Source organism: Maniola jurtina, chromosome 22 (genome assembly GCF_905333055.1).
Source record: "Maniola jurtina chromosome 22, ilManJurt1.1, whole genome shotgun sequence".
NCBI classification, from domain to species: Eukaryota; Metazoa; Arthropoda; class Insecta; order Lepidoptera; family Nymphalidae; genus Maniola; species Maniola jurtina.
In genome coordinates this window covers 10,553,959-10,577,791 of record NC_060050.1, presented here as the reverse complement: position 1 = coordinate 10,577,791, position 23,833 = coordinate 10,553,959, and the positions used below count along the sequence as shown (strand labels likewise).

The following is a 23,833-nucleotide window of genomic DNA, read 5'->3' as shown; positions in this document are numbered from 1 at the left end:
TAGTTTTTTTTAAATAATCTTAAAATTGGTCACGTAACACGTTGCATAGAATGATAATTTAAATTATAACTATCGTTAATTTTATTCAAGTCTCACGGTACCTCCTATCTTCGAACACACTTCGAGTTTTTTTTAATCTGTTTTGTCTTGAGAATTTCAGACTGAATTAATATGCAATTCTTTTGGGTTACATGCATGTTTTTTGCGCCAACATTTTATTGTGTTGCTGATTTTGCATTGTCTTTTTTCTAGTCCCAGCATTATTGTCTAGAAATCGTCGCCATGTTTGAATTTTCCCTTTTTGCAAAGTTACTTATCATGTAGAGATAAAAATAAAAGGACAAAATATACTTAAATGAATTGTATTACACCTACCTCTTATTGTCTTAACGATATAATAGTATTTTATTATTATTTGATGATTATAGTTGCTTTACCTATTGGTACAATTGTAAAACGCCTTAAAACTATAGTCCATTTTTCCTTAGTTTGTTTAAAAACCTTCATGGGGGAACGCGTAAACAACTTGATTTGCCTGGCCCTTTAGACCTTCTGCACTTGGGTTTCACTCGTATCATTTCATTGTCAGTTCGTATGGGCCACGTATACTGCGCCTCTATGCATTTCAGCAAGAAGCTACTTGTTTCCCTTTCAAGTAAACTAAGGAAAACTAAAGTACTTAGTCAAAGTCAGAGTCAAAGGCAACAGCAAGTACCTAACAGATTAATTATGTTACGAGTGCCGACTGTATAGCGGTCGTTACTCCAAAGAATTTTACAGACATAAAATTAATATTTGTAGCTTTTACAATATTTCTTTTTCCAATTATCTTAGTTGTAGCGTTGCTAATAAAAAGTCGTCACATTAACTTTTACAAAATTAAAGTTTAAAAAACAATTATTTACATTGGATGAATTAAAACAATTAAAAATTACGTTTATGGTGAAATTGACTCACAAATGCGTGTCATAAATTAAAACGCATGATGGTTCTTCATTGCATCACGTAAGTAAATGCTCAACAGCTGTTCAATGGCCTTAAGCCTTTTTTATGATTGGCCGGTTCGCGCTTGACTGCGATCTCAACTGATGGCAAGCGATCGTGCAGAAAATGCATCGTCTTAATTGGTATTGGGATTAAGGCATTTTTCTTCATACTTTCTTTCTTTCTTGATGATTGAAGATTTCTTTCTTACTTTCTATCTTCTTTTTTCTTACTTATTGCTAATTTCTGAGTAGGTATACCTACCCATTCCGATTGTACCGATAGTGTTGAGCTTTTAGGAATAAAGGTGCCCACGCACTCGAACTGAACTGCAACGCGGTAGTGACGTACGCGCGTCGCGACTGAAGAGAATAACGTGCGGGGCGCTGACGCGACGCGCAGTTCAGCTGCAGTTCAGTTTAAGTGCGTGGCCACCTTTAACACTCAACTTTGGACAGTACATCGAAATCATCTTCCATCCAGCAGACGGACGGACGGACAGACAACAGAGTGATTCTATAAGGGTTCCGTTTTTCCTTTTGAGGTACGGGACCCTACCTAAGATTCCGACGAATTGAGAACCTTCTCCATTCTTGAAGTCGTGTAGAAAGGTTGGCGGGAAGGATTGGATGAGGAAGGCTGAGAACTGGATGTGGTGGCGCTTTTTGGGAATGGCCTACAAGCCTGCCGACACCTACTAACGTCTGCTGCATAAAATTAAGATGATGATGAAGTTATTAAAGGCTTTCCAATTAAAGCATGTAATTACACGTTTTCGTTGAAGATGTTAAACGGTGCTTGTATAAAATAGGGTAGGAGACCAGGTGCATTCCATTAATTGGCCGACATTTTAATACTTATTATTTAGTTACTTAATTCTTTTAATCCCAAGTTATGCTATATTGGGTTGAACCTAGAAAAAAACAAAAAAAAAAACCTAGAAAGTATTTAATTATTTATTTATTAAAACATCTTTATTGCTTAATACTATAACAAAGAAAAACACAGATAGACTTAAAAACAAAAGGCGACCTTATCACTATAGTGATGTCTTCTAGTCTACCTATCCTAGACTACCTAGACTATCAGATATTTAAATACTTAGATACAAGATGCAGATTAAACCTATATTGGTCAGAGTAGATGGCAACCCCCAGGTTTTTGGGGGGGTTGACATCTAGCCCAATTTAAGCAAAATAATGAAACCTCGAAATAACATAGTTGTGAGTTTTGGCACGTGTGTTCCTTATGCTCTTATGCGTAATTAACATTATCAATTGCACGTGTAAACCTCTAATTTCATAATGCGTTCATTACAAAGATGTTTTTACGTGCAATTGATAGTGCAATTAATGCCGTGCCACTAGTTTCGTAACGTAAATTCCGCTTTACAACCAGATATCCTAAAAATTCCCCACCCCTATGATGCATGGCTTCTCCAGTCTCCTACTTCCCAATGTCTCCCCGTCCGTGGTTTTTTAAATTTTCGCAAAATATATTAGAGCTATAGAAAAGAGCGTCGATGGCGAAAATAATTCTAATAATGAATCACCGCGCCGCGCCGTCTCACTACTGAGCAAGGGATCTTCTACCCGTGATGGGCTGATGATGATTTAACCATGACTCTATTTAGCGAAACAGGATACGAATTATAATTCCATAGTCCATACTCTATAATTAGCTATCTAGTTACCACAGTTATAAAACACGCGCATAATAAAGCTAATCGTGCGAAAATACGCCTAATCCATACCAATCCAAAGAAATACGACAGTAATTAGCGCCAACCACACCACATCTATTGAAAAAAGAACATGCACCCCTCGCGTTGTCTATGCCCAATTTGAATAAAGGAACAAACCTTCAGATAATACAATCATTCCTCTATAAACAAAAACACGGCATTGTCGTTCGAAATTTGAATAAGTTCGACAGCCACCGTTCCCAGAGTAAAAAAGCTTGAAAAAGGCGCTAATGACACTGTACCATAGACAACAAAGATGCCGGGATGTGTATACGCATCTGATTAGGTATTTTTTCGCACTTGCAATGTGATTGATATGCGTACTGGTGTCTTTGTATGAATATTAAATAGTTTGAATGTCGCTAACGACTTTTTTTACTTAAGCCCCCGGCTTCCGTGCGAAATTCGTGTCTTGGATGTCACTTGAAGAATTAACTTTTTTCTTACTAGGTCACGGGGTTAATCGTTAAATTCAAAACTTAATATTTTTAAATTTAAATATCCAGTGAGACATCAGTACCCCGCAACACAGTATCACCTTATCTTCTTTTCTTTTTCCACTTATACCTATAAAAGGTCGTTTTGGTTCAGGAAAATCAAAGAGTTTCCACGGGATTTTTACAAAACATAAATCCACATAGAGGTAGTTGCGAGCATCATTTAGGTACTTGGTATGTATTTAGAAAGCTCGCATTCTGGAGACAGTGAGACAGTCATAGACTGCTTTTGGTACTAAGTAAGTATATCCCGGAAAATCAAAGAGTTTCCACAGGATTTTAAAAACTTTACGCGGACGAAATCGCGGGCATCATCTAGTTTATATACCTAATACCTACTTTACAATTTGATTTTATAATATCTTTGGAATAATATAGAACCCTATAACTTAATTACTAAGTAAAAACGAAAGCTCCCAATCATCAATGAAAAAAAATAACGATCAAATGCGAGTTGGGCTCGCACACAAAGGGTTCCGTACCATCAACAAGTAATCCGTACATACAAGAAATTTTTAATTTCAGAAGACTTCAATTCTTTTTAATTTTCATGGCGGTCATTTTTAAATTTTAACTATGTAATTGTTGTTATAGCGGCAATAGAAACACACATTCTGTAAAAATTTCAATTCTCTACCTATTATGTTTCACGAGATAGAGCCCACTGACAGACGGACGGACAGCGGAGGCTTAGTAGAAGTCCTTTTAGCGCCCTTTGGATACGGAACCCTAAAAAACATAATTACAACATGATGACTAATCTTATCCGATTCGAGATAAAAACCGTATAAAAACTAAAGCACATGTCCATCGCACAGAATCATACGAAGAACGCTCTAATTTCTTTATTATATTTGATTAACCCTTCAAAGTTGCAGCGTAATTTAGAAACAGATGCATCCCTGATTAATTACTAGAAAAAGTGCTCGGCACCTGCCTGATCACTTTCCTTTGCATCGGGAAAAAATGAAAAAAAAAAGATGCAGACCATAGATTCCAGACAGTGTTTTGTTAAAAACTTCCGCACGGAGGTTTTAGTTTTTTGAATATATGACTTTCCTGGAAAAAACAGTGTTTAAAGGTTTTAACACAGATAAAGGAAAAGGTACTCGTACTTCCTATTCCTATGTTTTTAATGAATTTTCAAAAACATACTGAAAATTAAAAATGAATCCTTTCAAATGCTGCAAAGTGAAAAAAAACTTGGTGTTGGTCGATGAAAAAAAAAGTAAGCACGCGTTCGGAAACTTCTCTAATTTTTCTCTCAACAATAAAAAAAAATCATAGATAACTTCTTTTGTCTTAAAAATTTTTTATTTGATAATACCACACTACTTTCTCAACCTTCTATAATTTTCCCAAAAGTTACATCTAATTACATAAAACTATTTCAAAAAGCACGCCGTAGTTTTTACCGCCAAATCACGTATGTAAATCGACAAGTCATTGTTTTTTGGAAGCAAAAAATACGACGGAAGTCGGGATCTATTTGGGATTGCTTTAATCTTCTTTTTATCATATTTTAGTTTATTATTCAGTTAATCTATGAAGTAGTTAAAAAAATATGATTAAGTATAAAATATCTAAAGCTATAGGATTTATTTTCAAAATTGAAAGTTCGACAACCAAGCCCTCTATGGATAACATTTTGTAGATCAAAAAACTCGAAACCATTGGTTTTTTTAGTTTTTTACACGCGTATTTTAATGGCAAAATTCACCATATTGGATTAAATATGACGTCATAATAGCCTATTAAAGAAGACGGATAAAAACTCTACATTTTTAAAAAAAGAACCCGTCAAACTAGTATGTATTAGCAACAGATGCAAAATAGAGCTATTACAAAACCTAATCAACAAATTGACCGCCTTAGAAGATAATATAAAGGGTAGGCTTGGCAAAAACCCGACCGACCCATATTGGCATTGGGTACTTGTTCCAGTTCACTCCCTGCTCTAGGGTTGCCTCTCATCGCTAATATTTAATCGATCGCCTGAGGAACCAGACAAAAACCATAGGTATGGTTTTGCTTTAACGACAAAGCTTCTTTCTTTCATACTAGATAAATCTTATTTTTGCCAACAGAACTTTAGCGCTTGTCTTCATTTTCGTGTTAATTTGTAACAATATAACAGTCGATGGAAAGATAATACTTAATAGTGCAGCAGCAATAGGCTAACCATTCACTATTCTGTATTATAAGCGACTTGGTATTGCTTTGTAGTACATGGGCCTATTGAGGAAGTACGGTTGGCCTCAGAATTCGAGTAGCGATTCCTCGAAACTATTGCATCAAAAACCTGTCGCACTTATGGCCTTTTTCTATAAACGCGCCACACACATCTAACGCATGTGCATAGCCGTAAATAATATGATCATTAAGGTGCTAAACGACTAAAGGGCTTTCACTGTCGGTACATTCGTTTTCACCCTGCTGGGTATCAAACCCCGAAATTTCTTACTACAAGTCGCACTGCTGAGTCAAAGAGATTGTCGAAAAATTGGTCACATGTTACAACCCTACTACCATGAATCTCTTCCGAACCTAGCCTGTCGAGTGTGGATAAAAAACTGTGTTTTTGTTGGAACCGACCCCTTGCGTATAATCTAATAGGTCAGTGTTACAGCTCATCATCATCATCATCATGATCAACCCATTTCCGCCCCACTACTGAGTACGGGTCTCCTCTCAGAATGAGAAGGGTTTAGGCCTTAGTCCGCCACGCTGGCCCAATGCGGATTGGCAGACTTCACACACCTTTGAGAACATGGAGAACTCTCAGGCATGCAGGTTTCCTCACGATGTTTTCCTTCACCGTTAAAGCAAGTGATATTTAATTGCTTAAAACGCAGATAACTGAAAAGTTAGTGGTGCGTGCCCGGGATCGAACCCCCGGACCTCCGATTAGGAGGCGGACGTTCTAACCACTAGGCTATCACAGCTCATACTATTTAAGTATATCAAAACCGGTTACTTCGATCCTGGGAGATGGATTTGGCCCAAATACTTAATAGCAATGCTAACTATAGGTGCTTAACTAATTCATGAAATAAAAAGACGTGTTATAGTTTAATTTTCTAGCCGAAATTAACAATCATTCGGTAGGCACGGCATTCCGAACTAGTGGTAGATTATTTTGACGATTCAAAAGCACTTGTAAAAGTTTAATTGAATAAAAATATTTTGAATTTGAATTTGAATCTTTCGATAAATTACTTAGTTATTTAGCAAGAAACAGTTAAAAATTATTTTGCTATAATCCGCCAACAGAAAAAATCTGTATGGATATAAATCACCATACAGATTTTTTCTGTTGGCGGATTATAGCAAAATAATTTTTAACTGTTTCTTGCTAAACATGAACTTCCGCAAAGTAACGCCTGATTCTATCCAATACTTAGTTATTTGTCAAGTCAAACTCGCGTACCGAGGGTACTACAGTCGTATTTCTTCGACTTTTGCACGATTAATCAAAAAATATTATGCATAAAACTTGCATAAAAGTAAATAAACATTTTTTTTTTGGAGCACACTACGAATAAACTCTTCCTAAGAGTTCCTACTTCCCAAATTAAAAAGGAAAAGTTAGATAAGAAAAGGGAAATACATAATTATTATTAGTTACATATATACCAGAGTAATAGGCATGATGAACTATAAAAAATGGTTAACCGCAGTAAAAAGTAACTTAGGACAGTCTTTTTAACAAAGTTTTTTGAAACATGAGTTTAAATGGACTAAAGACATAAAATTTTCTCATTTAAGGCTCGAGCGAGTTTCGAATCAGGTGTCTACGTACATTTAAAGTAAATGCAATTAAAGAGTGTGCACATGTCGGAATGTGTGACATGGAAAGAATTTGCTAAACACTTTTTATTGAATAAATTAATGCTAAATGATCAGTGTATAGTGAATACCTGATAGTATTAGATTTTTAGTTTATTTCGTGGTTTAATGACATTTTATAATATTGTAGATAACGGATACATATCACGATTGATTTGGTGTTTTTAACTGCCGATATTTCGACTCAGTTGCATGAGTCGTGGCCACGAGGGGTCCCAGTCCAGTCGGCAGTTAAAAACACCTTAATCGTGGTAGGTACCTGCCCGTTATCTACAATATAAAAACCTGATGATATATTAGTACATGAATCTCATCATAAGGTCAACCCATTATTATCAGCCCACTATTGAGCACGGATTGTCTCTAAGAATGAAAAACCGGCCAAGTGCGAGTCAGACTCGCGCACTGAGGGTTCCCTACTCGGGTATTTTTTCAACATTTTGCACGATAAATCAAAACAAAATCATACATAAAAATAAATTAAAATCTGTCTTAGAATGTACAGGTAAAGCCCTTTCATATAATACCCCACTTGGTATAGTTATCTTACTTTGAAAATTGAAATACATTTTAATTTTTTTTTTAATAATGTAACCACAAATTCGCGGTTTTCAGATTTATTCCTGTACTTGTGCTATAAGACGTACCTACCTGCCAAATTTCATGATTCTAGGTCAACGGGAAGTATCCTATAGGTTTTCTTGAGAGGCACAATGGACGGACGGACGGACGGACAGACGGACAGACAGACAGACAGACAGACAACAGTGATCCCCTAAGGGTTCCTATAAGGTGTAGGCCATATCCCGCGCTGGAGTACTGTACGGATTGGCAGACTTCACACACCTTTGAGAACGTTATGAAGAACTCTTAGACATGGAGATTTCCTTACACTGTTTTTCCTTCACTGTTAAAGCAAGTGATATTTAAGTGCTTAAATGCACATAATTATGTACCTAATTCTGAAAAGCTAGAGTGCACGCCCGGGACCAAACCCGTGACAGTCCAAATAGCAGGCCGAAACTAAGCTATCACCGCTTATCCATATTTCCATACTAATTATAATAGTATAAATGCAAAAATGTATTTATATGTCTGATTCTGATACCTTTTCAAATTCAAATTCAAAATATCTTCATGCAATTAGATGGCCCGTCCGTTAAATAGATCTTGACGGGTACAGGGATGGCTTGCATCCCGGATAAGGACAGACCTAGGTTACTTTTTATGCCGGAAAATCAAAAAAAAAACCTCGGGATTCTTAAAAATCGAAATCTACGCGAATGAAGTCGCAAGCATTATCTAGTATTTTACAAATTACAATTATTTATTTATTTTAGGACATGTACTTAAATAGAAAACTTGATGACCAAAATTCAAACTCGCAACCTAGGCACTCTAACCATTCAACCATTGAGGTTCAAAAGCATACCTAATTAAAAACCTGTACCCTAAGGCGCCACTTAGAAGTTTAACACATGTTTCCATTATAAACCGTATTCTAATTGATACTCCGAAGCCCCAGGGCTCCGCAGTTAGCACCTCACCTACGCTTTTTTCGATGGAACTTCATAAAAAGTTCAAATTATTTTATGCGGGGCTCTGACCACCCCTCGGTGAGGTAAGTTAGGTTGTTATAAGCTAGGGTTGATAAATGTTAGTTATTCATAATCGAACCTAAAGTAATGTTTTAGGGCACCATACCCGAAGGGTGTCAACTGCCAACGGAAACCTATTAGCCGCTGCTGTCTGTCCGTCCGTCCGTCTATCTGTCAGCGGGCTGTATCTCATGAAACGGAATAGATAGAGAGTTAAAATTTTCACAAATTGTGTAGTTCTGTTGCCGCTATAACAACAAAATATAATAAGTGAGTTAGTCTAAAGGCGATGTGTATAAGATGAATCAAAATGATTTTACAGTTACTATCTCACGATAAAAATGAACTAATACATTATTATAAGTATAGCGCATAACTGAGTAGGCTCCTGCAGTAGTGAAGGAACCTATTCAGTTATACGTATGCCTGTAATTTTAAAGTAAACTTTAGTAACAGGTGACAACCCTAGCCCCCATTAGTCGACCATCTGTCAGCGAGCGGAAGGGTTGGCCCCACGACAGTTTAGCCTAGTGTTTGCTTTGTCTATACTGTCCAATTAAATAGTTTCATGAAATTTGCACCAAACCGTAGATTGCTAAAAACTACAGTTTGAATGTAAAACTAATTATTTAAATTCTTTTTAAAACTAAGTAAGTAGGTACCCAAGTATTACTTGATGATATAACATCGATGGATGACAAAAATTATATTTCTGAAAAAAACTCTACCGGTGCTATGATAAAAATTATCGAGTGGACCTACTTAGCTTTAACATTCACTCTCACGTTTAATAAGAATAAGCTTCACGTCATTCACACAAAAATTTCGTGTCAGTATTTATATGTGTTACATTCCCATAGAATCTATACAAAACGTGAGCCCATCACATCAAAGTAATTAAAAACAAAGGCCCTCACCCACCTTTACCATTTGAATCAAGATAATCCCCTTTTTATCGTACCGAGCTATTTATTATTCATTCCTCAAGCAATAACTCTTTTTGTGAAGACAAATGTCCACTCGCGCCCCCATTTCAAAAACTTTTTTATTAGACCTCCTTATAGCACTCCTCTTTTTCTCTATGGTCATATTTGATGTTCTCACGGAAGAGGTTGAATGTAGGCCGGTAGGTTGAATGGCTATGGACTGCAGTCTATCATATGACTTTTAAAAAAAACGCGGAAGGGTTGCCAGTACTCAAATTATTAGTTTGTTTTCCCCTGTAAGGTGCTGTGTGGGAATAAATGACCCCTCGCGAGTTTACGATTTTTTCGAACATCCGGGAAGATGTTTTAAATGGTTTTAATGAGAGGATGTGGACAGATAAAAAGTGGCTGACTGGACCGCGATCTTTATTTTTGGGGTGGTTACTTATTGTTGATACAAAGCGGCGATGGCCTAGTGGTTAAGACATCGCAGCCTCCCAGTTGGCGGGTTCAGCGTACGATCCCGAGTTCCTCTATAGTCGAGACCTCTAATTTTGCGTTGCTATATTGCTTTATTACGTAAATAAATATTTTTCTCTCCTATTTTCGGGTGTCGAGGACCAAGATCCTTTTTGGGTCATTGAGCCAATAAAGTTTAGTAGTAACTAATCTTCGTCATATCAACCAGTGGACATCCAACTGCTGTACAAAGGTGTCTTGTAAGGGTAAGATGAATTAATGACAAGTGACAACGTGCTGAATTAATGTTGAATACTTATACTTAGGTTTAGCGCATAAATGAACAATAGTAGTAGTAGTATTTTTAGTTTTCAAAGTAAGATAACTATACCAAGTAACATATTCCTACCTGTACATTCGAAAACAGATTTTTATTTATTTTTATGCAGAATAATTTACGATTTATCATGAAAAATGTCGAAAAAAATACCCGAAAATGGAACCCTCGCACTGGGCCGGTTTTTTAAGATAAGTTGCATCTTGTAAACAAGAATAAAATCATTATTTCAAAGCCCAATATTGTAACGTAAACCGGAACGTAGTCGCGTCACTTCACCGCTCTCGCTCTGACAGGTTTATGCCTGTCAGCACTCAGCTACTATCGATGGCTAAATTAACTCTGGACGTGCCAACGTACTGATTTCACTTTACAACGTACATTTTGTGTTCTAATTTTGTGTATTCGGTCTCTCTGTGTGTCATTCGGGACCCTAGTCCCTTTATAAGTTTGTTAATCAACTTACAATATTTATTTAAAAAGCCGTAGAATACAAATTATTAAACCGTGATCAAACTATTCCCACGTTAGATCATTAGAAGGTTTTTTATTATCACAAGATCCCTCACGATACCTCTCCCTCAGCTACAGGTGATGGTGTAAAAACTGTGGGATCCCAAACTTACTTTTTTCATAAATTACTTAATACTTTTTTTTATTCGTTCTTCATTGTTTTTGATTATGTTAAAAATAAACGCCAAGATTTTTTAACTCAAGCAATTTTGGGGCCACAATAAAAACAGAATACCTTTGCTTCTAGACAAAAGCTCTACCTTACCATTAGAAAAAATTCTGAAATGCATAAAAAGCACATTTAGCAATGTAAGAACAGAACAGTTCTTAAAATATTCAACATCTTAATAATTTGATCATTGTTCTTAAACTTGATTTATTTTTAGGTTTCTCTAATTTTATTAAAATTGGTTTAGTAGTTTTCTATAAAAAGTAATTAAGAGATACAATATATATCAAAGATTTTTTTAAATACTTATGTTATAAGTTGGTATCTGTAGCTTTGGGACACCTATTCGTAAAAGTTCAGAATTTAGTAAACTAACACCTATCAACGATCTTCAGCTATTGTATAGTTTAGCCTAAAATAATAATCCTCAGCGGAACTCAAAAAGTGGACTGTACAAATAAAAAACAAATTATAGCTATAAAATCAAAATGACGATTGAACTTCGAAGACACATGCTATTTCCGATTCGTCGACTATTAAAATCAGTTAACTTTTAAAAAAACGCCCGCATCCTCACCCGCGGTCCTAGACGACAATTAAAAAGAAATAAAACAAATCTGTACGGCCGTCAATGTCAAAACAGGCGGGAAAGGACCAACTGACGTTTCTTTTTTTTAAAAGTCAGGTGGCAAAGGGTTAAGAATTTTGAGTTTAATAATTTTAAAGTTCATTGCGTTGGAGAAAGCGTGACAAACATAGTCTAAACATGTGTTTAGATCGTTAATTAATTATAAGAAATTGAAAGTAACCCTTTTCCTTTAAGTTTTTTTTAAATAGGTCTGTTGGGTGCTAAATTTATCACCTTGAAAAAATATTACAAAGGACAACAAAAAATTGTTTAGTTATTAGTAAGTAACTTTCACAACAAAAATTCGAAATGCATAATTCCTATTGTGCTTTCAGTTTTTAGACAGCGTCGATTTATAAATTGAAATAATAATGTTCAATTTTAATTTTTCCAACTTTAGGGAAAATCTTTTTTGCTTGTAACAATTTCTCAGATACTATGTAGGTACCTAAGTACCAAAAGTAGGTACATTGTTTAGACTTTATAGAGTAAAATTGCAAAGTAAGCAAAAATCATACGTTTCATGTAATTAATAGAAACTTAAAATTAAGCGTTATAAAACAAATAAAACCCATACAAAGCCCTTTTATTTCTTACAAAATCAATCAATTTTTCGCATCGCAATTCGCAACCTCACCTGTCAACATTCAAGCAATCAGTCAAAATGATCATCAATATTTACTCTGTGCAAAGGTCTTTGACCTCTCACCCTTTACCCCAAACAAATTTCAATTCTAAATTCAAACCGACAACGTACTTTTTTGTACAAACTATCGCATTTGTAACAATAGTGTGTATGCTATCTTCCAATATGTTTAATTGGAAGGGAAATGAAACTGTATTATTAGGTTGTTAAAGTTTATTCTTTATTAAACGTAGTTATAAAGGTGGCAATTTGTAAAAGAAATTCTTCAAGCAAAAAATAGCTTTCACGATTTAGGTATAGGGTGCATATTTGATTGTATATTTTGTGTGTTTTTCTTGGTACATTTGTCCATCAGAAGTAGGAACATCTGCCCAGCAGCTGTTCTACTGAGATTAGATCGACTTGTCCGTTCCTTCAAATCAGGGTGGACGTTGAAGGGTTAATAGTTTTTTCATCGGGCATTTGAATTTGAATTATTCACTTATTTTTGACCGACACGTCGAAAAGAAGGAACGGGGGGACTAAAAGATGTTACAGAAAGGTTTTATTTATTTAATTAATTAAAAAATATTAAGGGATTTAAAACCTAAATCCACGCAGATGAAGTCGTGGGGTCAGTTAGTTACATAGGTATACATACATATTCGGGGCCTTAAAAGAAAATTCTGTCGCACACAATCGATTTTCCAAGATATTAGTTAACAGTTAAAACGTGTATGGGGCAAACAGACATACATAATAATATTCACAGGCCTAGTTTTTGCGCTTCACCCATTGAATTCAGAATGTATATAATAGAGGTGGTGAAGGTAAAAGGAGTATTATCTTTTCGTTGCTTAGGTGACCTGCGAAACATCAGTACTCGTTATTTCAGAAACAGACGTATTTGTAAAACGTTGCAGTTTAATTTACTTATTTGGATGCTAAAGATAATATTTTTCGCTATAAACTGAGTACAAGGTACTTGATTGAACTAATATAATAAATTATTTTTGGTATTTACCTGTGCGCATCAGTTTCTCCTTCTACTTACTATAAATGAAGATTGCCCAAAATTGACGAGACACTGTCCCGGTACTAAAGAAAGAAAGAAAAACATTTATTCTTTGAAAGTTGTGCCACACATCACCAGCTGTACCTTCCAAAGGGTTTGGTTATCCAGATGCGTCTAACACTTGAGCATTAAAGCCAAAATTCCTCAAGTAGAAGAAGCGCCAGAATAGACCATGTCATTTGTGGCACAATCCAAAAAAAAGACTGCAAGTGCCATTTCTATTTCTGTGGTTTCTTATTCTATGGTTTCACCCATAAGCAATGTTGCAGAACATGGTCCGAAACATCGAAGCTTTTTATGCATCTACCGATTATCGACTTTTAAAATCACTCGAGTTTTTACAACTGGTAATAAAATGTATGATACGATATGTTGGTAGTACCTTAATGAGGTTTTTTTAGGTTTTAATGGTATATAGAGTTGGTATTTGCAGGCTGGTTGTTGGTGAAAAAACGGCTTAGCGGTGAGTTGGACAGTTACTTACTCACTTTTTGTTTTTACTGTTAGTTACATACTTCTATGTGTCTAAATATATAAAAGGAAAAATTGACTGACTGATCTATCAACACCCAGCTCAAACTACTGGACGGATGGAGCTGAAATTTGGTATGCAGATAGCTGTTATGACGTAGACGTTTGCTACGAAAGAATTTTTGAAAATTTAACCCCTAGCCTAAGGGGGTAAAATAAGGGAGTCCACGCGGACGAAGTTGCGGGCGTAAGCTAGTTATGTATAAAAGCGGTGATCGGCATCCTAGTAAGTAGTTATAATAGGTATTATGGATTATACAAAAGAAAAGTTAAATATCAACAGAAACACAGATATAATTTAAAATAGAACATTGCACCTAATTGCTTGCAAAAAAATACAATTAAATTCAATAATAAAAACAATTTAGTGATATGATTGACACGGCCTACTTAGAGCGTATGTTTAAATGTAATTATAATACGTTTATGGTTTAAACCACACAAAAAAATGAAAGGAACCTTTATAGCAAAAGTAGCTACGTAAAATATTCACATATTTATTTTTTGCGAATTGAAAGAGTGACAAAACACAATCTTTTTTTCATTGAAAAAGGTACAAAAATAACTTATAGCTGACCTAATTAGGTAAATATCGACTGTAAATACAATGTTCCAGTAGGTACATAATGGCAAGTTAACATATTTTTTTACTTTGATATGGCAAAAGTCGTATAAGATATTTTGGGAACTTTTTTTACGATATTTGTATACTAGATTAACAGTTCAGTGTTTCAATGATTTCAGAATATGTTTCAAAATAACAAAAACAAAAGGTAACTAAAAGTAAAGTTAGGTATAGGCTATACTCGACATAGGTAACAATGTCGCTCGCGCGGAAACGTAAAAAAAAAAACATTGTCAATGCAACAATCCCGGAGTAAAACATGGCGGCGTTTCGGCGCTAGCTGCCTATTATAAATAATTAATGATTCCGGCCGCTCTTATGCACGATAAATGCCATTACGGTTTTCATTGGGGATTTGCAAAAAACCTCGAAAACCGCCGTAGTCCGAACCCGTCGCGGGCAAAAAACGGGCTTAAAAGACCGCGCGGGCATCGCTAAAATTCCCGCGATTTCTTATTGCCGCCCGGTCATTTGACTCCAGGCCATTATGTGCGGAATTAATAGTAAAAAACACGGATTCGATATAAAGGTATATTTGTGCAGTCGCCGCGGCTTTTTGTCATATCAATAAAGTGTATATGGCAACACTGCTCCGTCACTGGACATAATTGCGCGAACTGTATAATAATCACGCTCATGAAAATTCAGGTGTGCATTATAAAGGGCGCGACGGCTGCCTGAAAAACTGAGATCCATATTTATTTTTTAAAAATCTGACTGTCACTAGCTAGGCTCCGGGTTCTAGTGCTTTTGAGATTATTTGTATTGTTTTTTTATAAAAAAGTTTATTAACATCAATAAAATGGAAGATTTTTGAAAGAGTTGAGTAAAATAGTAATTTTTAACCCCCGACCCAATAAGAGGGGTGTTATTATAATGTAATAATAATAATAATCATCATCAAAACTGATGGTCAAAGTAGGTTTATTATACATGACTATAAGGAATTAATTTTGATTTAAATACTTTATAGCGTAGAGGTTAAAAAAATGAAAATTTTCTTTTATTTCGAAACAATTTTCATTTCTGCCCGCACATCACACGTGTAGCACAAAGTCGGTTTTATTTGAATTTCGAATGCTGTTATATTAATAACCCCATTTCGCCCGCGTGCACTATAAAAAACCCCAGTCATTACACATCATGTTCCGTTCCTTTCGTCTTTCCAATGTGGCGTTAAAATAACCAAAATGACAGATGCGTCACTTCGTACAAGTCATACTGCAATAGGGCTGTCAACCATACTCAAATAGAATAAGTATTATAAGTAATTTGAAAAGTTTTCAAAAAAAAATACTGCTATCTCATACCTGTCATGTATTTAATAACTATAAATATGAAATAGGTAATTAAAGAAAAGTTTTTTCATGTTTGAAAATGACGCCATTACAGCCGAAATATTGATTATTTTCTCAAAAAATACAGGCAGTTTCACAGATTTAAGATACATCCAATGTAAGATGTAACATCCAAATCTTTTCAGGTATTTAGAAGTTATGGTGGAATAAAGAAACTCACAATCATAGATACATAGCAATACATTTATACATAGCATAATATTATTGTATATCAAATCTTTGAAAAGAGCAACCGCCGAGTTTCTTGCTGGTTCTTCTCGGTAGGAAAGGCATTCCGAACCAGTGGTAGATGCTTTTGACGATTCAAAAAAACTTGTAAAAGTCTAATTGAATAAAAATATTTTGAATTTTTTCGAATACATACAATATACATGAACCCTGAAAACAGTACACTCCATTTTTGGGCGGTCGTGTAAAAGGAAAGTAGATCCGATTTGAAATTGGGCATCCAAAATTTTCATGCTAATCCAAAATTATGTTAAGTTCGGTGGATGGAGAGTGCAATTTAGATTCAGAATTATTATCTTAAGACCATTATTTGCTAAACCATCTGTGCACTACTATGGGAAGTAGGGATGTAAAGACATTCTTTCTGAAAAAATTTCTTCAGTTTTTCAAGATGTTAATTTTGACTGAAGAGTGCGTGTTAAGTTTTCTAGAAAAATACCTATTGACTTATTTTTTCTTTTAAGTGGTTATGCTATAATTTAGACTTATTGAAAGCTCTTTTTGGGTTTTAAAGTTTCGACCAGTGACTCTTTGGTAGGTACTTCGCGTCGCCGCGCCGGCCGGTGCCTCTATGATATTTGATAATAGGTATAGTTTTCTCTTCATAAAACATACCAGCTTCATTTTCTCAAAAAATTTGACACCCCTAAACTAAACCGGTAAGAAATAAACAACAGCAAGATAAATGAGATTTGCATATTCTCATATTGTTAAGGCTAACTGTAGGAGTATAAAAAGCGTTTAAAAATTTGTAAGCAGTAGGTACATAATTCGTCTTTTTGGACGCATCTTTGCGTAACTGTGAGTTCGTTTTTTGAACTCAGCTTTTGAATTTGAATGTGGAAGATGGTATTGTCCGATTCACAGATTAAACAAGGAGGGATTCTATTGTTTTTTTAAGCATAGACTAAAGCGAATAAACATAAAGCGAACTTTTTGTAAATTGGATTCAAAACTTTTTGATTCTACTTTAGCACTGCATTTTACATTTATTTAAAAGTCACTTTAATTTTTTTAGCTTCTGATTTTAACCATTTGATTTTCAATACATAATTATGTACCATGTATCTACATTTAAAATCAATTTTACAGAAATGAACAAAAGTCTGTTTAGAAGTATTGCAAAAATTATTATTAATACTTAGTAGGTCGATTATTGCAAACGATCAGTTTAATAAATTAATTGCCATTTTCTAAAGAATATTTTATAAGTTGCATCCACAAATGAATATACATGCTACCTAGTTCTGTATACAATATTATGTTTAGTAAATTATATATGTATGTGTCAGCGATATAAATGCCCTACTAGATGCGGCGCCTCATAGTAATCGTAATCCGCTTTGTCAAAATTAAACTTGCAGGATAACTCTAAAATTTAAATTAGTATTCACGTTATCATATACCAGAACACTAGCAAAAACTTAGCGTTAAACTACCTTAACACGATCCAGTTCCAATAACTATTTGCCTAGTCTTCTAGTTAGTGCTTTAGTATTTTTCAAACCCGCATTATATCGCGTGCAAAACTTGGGTTAATGCCTCACCTACGACGCGGCATTGACTTCGAGTGACCTATTTACGGACCGTTCGTTGATCTCTAGCGTCATTCAGATTTGCAATACATTGTGAACTTTTAAAAAATACAGGATTTAAAAAAAATCGTAGTTTTTGTATGGTATCTTATCAGTAATCATCAGTAGTATCACCTGTCATCGTTTTTGCTAGCGGTCTGGTTACGCCCTGCATAAATAGGTATATAGGTAGCTTAATAGCTTTAGTACCTACAGTCTCTTCTGACTTATCAAATTCAAACTATTTTTATTCAATTAGACTTGTACAAGTTCTTTTGAATCGTCAAAAGCATCTACCACTGGTTCGGAATGCCTTTCCTCCCGAGAACAACCAACAAGAAACTCGGCGGTTGCTCTTTTCAAAGTTTTGAAGAAGATATTATGCCATGTGTAAAAACAAATGGAGTCCCGCGCATTGCTGGAGCGAATTGCAGGTCAAATCCACGCTCTTTTATCAATTACATAATCTTCGACTGTATAATATGCTTTTCTCAGGAGCATATTTTAAATAGATTTTTTGAACCTGTGTCAATCATAATATTATGTTCATAGAAACGAACCGCATCCAAAGTAGAATACGATTGACAGGAGTGAAGGCACCCGATGTTTGTTGGTACATGTTGTTAGTATGAAACGCCGCATCTTGTAGAATATTTCATAATCATTTATTTCGTTGGTACGTATAAAAACCGGCCAAGTGCGAGTCAGACTCGCGCACTGAGGGTTCCGTCCTCGGGTATTTTTTCCAACATTTTGCACGATAAATAAAAAACTATTGTGCATAAAAATAAATAAAAATCTGTTTAAGAATGGATAGGTAAAGCCCTTTCATATGATACCCCACTTGGTATATTTATCTTACTTTGAAAATTGAAACACATTTTTTTTACATGATATAACCACAAATTCGCGCTTTTCAGATTTATTCCTGTACTAGCTGATGCCCGCAGCTTCGCCCGCGTGGATTTAGGTTTTTAGAAATCCCGTGGGAACTCTTTGATTTTCCGGGATAAAAAGTAGCCTATGTGCTAATCCAGGATATTATCTATCTCCATTCCAAATTTCAGCCAAATCCGTCCAGTAGTTTTTGCGTGAAGGAGTAACAAACATACACACACACACACACACACACACACACATACAAACTTTCGCCTTTATAATATTAGTGTGAAGTGTGATTTGTACTATAAGACCTACCAACCTACCTTTCATGATTCTTGGTCAACTGGAAGTACCCTATAGGTTTATTGACAGACACGACAGACAGACAGACAATGAAGTGATCCTACAAGGGTTCCGTTTTTCCTTTTGAGGTACGGAACCCTAAAACTTTAATACAAATTAAAAGAAACGGTTTTCTTTGGCTCCGTCCGTCATTATATCGCGTCGAGTTGGCTCCTCCGCGTCTCGTCGTAAAAACGCGCATAAAACAATAATATTATTGCACCGGGCCTTACAAGGAACCCGCGGGCGGAAGGAAAAACATGAATTACTTTAAAAAGTATAATGAATTTCATATTATAATTCAACATTTTATTAAAAAATTATGTATAAGTTTGTAATAAATACACTTACCCAGCCTAATACTTAAGTATTAGGCTGGGTACGTACTTATAACACGCCACGCGATGTTGAAGGCGCGGGTTAAAGCTATAGTCCATCAATAAAACCCAACCAAAATATTAAGAAAATTCAAGTACATGAATTGAATGAATTCGCAATCTGAGTTCCGAAGTATGTGAAACAGTGTCTAGAAAATGTATGCATCTATACCTAAGATGAATTAGTAATTTCAGATTCCTAATTTTTTTTCAGATCTGATAAATTCGACGTGGCTGCCGACAGAAGGTCGATTTTTGGCCGAAACTGAAACCGATGGTTTAATAAATCTGACGGCTGTGAATAAAATGCTTTATTTTTATTTTATTTTTTTTATGTAGTCAATATAAACTTTTAAAAACTTGTCTTGATTGGTCTTGTTGAATTGTCATAAATAATAACACTTCGAAATAACGTTAGTTCTACACCTATTTATTCACTTACACATCAGTCCCAGTTTCGTTTTCGTTAAATTTCAGCAGGTGCTAAAAAAAGTCGGCATCGGCCAAATATTTAGCCTATTTTGGCCGAAGCCGAAGGTTTGGCCGAAGGTGGGATGTGTGAAATCGGCTTCAGTTAGCCTAAAAAATATGTAAAGTTTTAAATTTGATTTATTTTTATGCTCTACCCACATAGTAGGTAAAGTATCTCACAAACACTCACAAATCTAATAAGTAATTTTATTTACCTATTGTGTAATTATCTTCCATAAAAAACTACCGCTATCCAAAGTAAATAGGTGTTCTCATGATAATAATATTAATTACTTATTTATTAATTGTATTCCTACTTACCTAACAATTAAAATTTATCGATCCAGTTTATGTACATTCATGAGATAATTATAAATACGTACAATAAAATTATAAAGTTTCATTATACTTTTTAAACTAAAAAGCCGAACGTAGAAATTAATTAGAATAAATTAATTTATTCACATTCTTACATTAAATTACTAGCTGATGCCCGTGAGTTCGTCAGCGTGGAATCAGGTTTTTAAAAATCTCGTGGGAACTCTTTGATTTACCGGGATAAATCTCACTCAGGAATAATATCGCTTTCTATTGGTGAAAGAATTTTCAAAATCGGTTTAGTAGTTCCAGAGATTACCCCCTACAAACAAACTTACAAATTTTACCTCTTTATAATATAAGCACACGATTCGTACAGATATATTACTACAAGATTCCCGCAACTTCATCCGCTGATTTACTGAGGTTTTTTTTTCCTGGGAGAAAATTTGGACGTCCATCTCTGGGATGCATCATGCAATCTATCTCTTCAGTTAAGCGGATAGGTCATGAAAAAGTAACAGACAGACAGACACATTTTGCATTACTACCCATAGTAGTACCATATGTTATAGATGTAAAAGTATGTTTGTTTGTTGGTTTGTCCTTCAATCACGTTCCAACGGATCAACGGATTGAGATGATTTTTTGCATGAATGTAGTTGAAGACCTGGAGAATGATATAGACTCCTCATTGTCCCGGAAAATCAAAGTTCTCATCGGATTTAAAAAACCTTAATCCACGCGGACGAAGTCGCGGAACAAAACCTAATCACACTAATATTATAAAGGCGAAAGTTTGTATGTGTGTGTGTGTGTGTGTGTGTGTGTGTGTGTGTATGTTTGTTACTCCTTCACGCAAAAACTACTGGACGGATTGGGCTGAAATTTAGAATGGAGATAGATTATACTCTGGATTAGCACATAGGCTACTTTTTATCCCGGAAAATCAAAGAGTTTCCACGGGATTTTTAAAAAACTCCATCCACGCGAACGAAGTTGCGGGCATCAGCTAGTTCATCATAAGTATGAATGTTTAAGACATTTGCACGATGTTTTTTCTCGGACACATTTAATACGAGTGACCAACATGACAAAAAGAGAAGTTATGTAAATGCCGGTATAAAATGCAAGCGGCAAAAAATTATCTTCGAGGCTGTATAATATTATAGTGTAACTATGTTCTGAAAAACGCGGCCTAACGAAACGAACGGCGGGTGATTAAAAACCTGCGCCAAGTGCGAATCGCCTCCTTCGGAATGTTCCGTACATTCTTGGTGGATTGGTCTTTGTTTATAAGTATTTATCACTATTACTTACAGTATACTTTGGTTCCCATAGACAGAGCCGAGTGCAGAACTATGTCGCGCGAGTCGCGAGTGCTGCCAGTTTCTACCGGTGGCATGTGAGTGGAGTTTTTCCAGCGTTTCCACAGATTTTCGGCCCGAAACATACGGGTACTGCCTAAACATTTCTCATTCTGAGAGAAGATCCGTACTCAGTAGTGCGCCGGCGATGGCAATGATGATGAAACAGTAAACGTTTTTGGTTCCCATGGACAGAGCTGGGTGCAGATGTTGCGAGTAAGTAACGAGTGCTGGTTTTTGCCGGTGGCATGTGAGCGCAAATTTTCCAGCGATCCTACAGTTTTTCCGGCCCTATACGGACAGACTATGGCATAAACCCTTCACATTCTGAGAGGAGCCATGCTCAGTAGTGCGTCAGCGATGGCAATGATGATGAAATAGTAAACACGTTTGGTTCCCACAGATAGAGCCGGGTACAGAAGTATTTCGCACAGTCGCGAGTGATGCGGGTTTTTGCCGGTGGCATGAGAGTGGACTTTTTCCAGCCCAATACAGACGGACTATGGTTTAAAGCCTTTTCATTCTGAGAAAAGATCCGTGCTCAGTAGTGCGCCGGCGATGAGAATGATGATGAAATAGTAAACACGTTTGGTTCCCACAGATAGAGCCGGGTGCAGAAGTATCTCGCACAGTCGCGAGTGCTGCGGGTTTTTGCCGGTGGCATGAGAGTGAACTTTTTCCAGCCCAATACAGACGGACTATGGTTTAAACCCTTCTCATTCTGAAACAAGATCCGTGCTCAGTAGTGCGCCGGCGATGAGAATGATGATGAAATAGTTAACACGTTTGGTTCCCACAGATAGAGCCGGGTGCAGAAGTATGTGGCACAGGCGCGAGTGCTGCCGGTTTTTGCCGGTGGCATGTGAGCGGAGTTTTTCCAGCGTTTCCACGGTTTTTCCGGCCCTATACAGATACGCTGTTTTTGTTGTAGCTCCGTTTGTAGCTCGGTGCAACGGTATTGATACTTGCATTTTAAATTGGAACTTGTATTTACAGCTTTGGTTTAAGAAATTCTTTTTTTTTCTAACAAGTTGGCCGTTGATTCCAAACGTATCTACGAGTATATCTCAAATATCTACCCAATAATGAAGTGTTGTAGACCGTCATCTAAAGATGGGTACTGTTGTATTAGGATTCTTGTTCACCACGAATTCAGCGAATGTTAATTAAGTTGCAAAAGTATCAATTTGAATTAGTTTACAAGCGAGGGAAAGAGTTATACATAGCTGATACTCTATCCAGGTCGTTTGATGTGAATGATAGGTTGCAGATAAAGTTGGATGAAGAGAATATAGAAGCTAACATAGACATGGTGATAGGTTCATTAAACATCAGCGAGAAACAATTAAACTATTTTCAGAATTTAACAGATAAAAATGAAGAGATGAGAGTATTAAAAGATCCTAATACAACAGGTACATTATGATTTCATGATGTACCTACTTAATAGTACATTATTGCAAAGGCCGGAAAATAGGCAATTGCAGGTCAAGTATGAGTTTGAAGGCCGAGCCGTAGGCTAGGACTTCACTAAATACGAGACAGGCAATTGCCATTTCCCGCCGAGGCATGTATAGTGCTTTTTTCAAAAGAATGCAGGAATGCAATTAAATAAGTGAAAAAAAATATTTGTGTAAAACTGAATGGAAGGCCTTTACCTACAATATGTTTGTAAAATCATTGAATTAGCGATTGTTTTTAACCGACTTCCAAAAAAGGAGGAGGTTCTCAATTCGTCGGAATCTTTTTTTTTATTTTTTTATTTATTTTTTTATTTTTTATGTATGTTCCCCGATTACTCAAAGACCCCTGGACCGATTTGGAAATTTTTTTTTTGTTTGAAAGGGTATACTGTGTAGGTGGTCCCATATAAATTTGGTGAAGATCTGATGAATATCTTCGGAGATGGAGAACAGAACTCCTCAATGGATAGGAGCAAATAGCTCGCGATCAGTGTAATAGCTTAGTAAACAGTAGGGTTTTAACTGGGCATAGCATATTATAGTACAGTGGGGCCACTAAAAATTGTGAAATAAAAAATTTTCAAAAGAAAAATAAAACCGACTTCAAAACCACAAACACTAAAAAGTAAAAAATAACTTTTGTTTAGCTACACTTGTAATATGCCTAGGTATGAAGTCGGGCGAGCTTCACTCTTGGATTTCTAATTTTGTTTCAATATGCTCGCTCGACTTCATACCTAGGCACATTACAAGTGTAGCTAAACAAAAGTTATTTTTTACTTTTTAGTGTTTGTGGTTTTGAAGTCGGTTTTATTTTTCTTTTGAAAATTTTTTATGTTTCTTGGAAGATGAAATTGCTTTTTACCAATGAAAGGTTTACGTATTATTTTGAA

General features: G+C 35.7%; 1 protein-coding gene and 1 long non-coding RNA gene across 2 annotated transcripts in view; both read right to left on the bottom strand.

Moving 5' to 3' along the window:
• The window catches only part of LOC123877026 (NGFI-A-binding protein homolog), a 40,923-nt gene that overhangs the window by 11,283 nt on the left and 5,807 nt on the right, over window positions 1–23,833 (bottom strand). The gene's annotated exons all lie outside the window — the stretch shown is intronic.
• LOC123877055 lies at window positions 537–18,918 on the bottom strand. Its single transcript, XR_006798483.1, has 3 exons — window positions 18,906–18,918; window positions 1,665–1,668; window positions 537–670 (listed from the first exon to the last, which is right to left on the bottom strand). It is a non-coding gene; the product is annotated as an uncharacterized LOC123877055 (long non-coding RNA).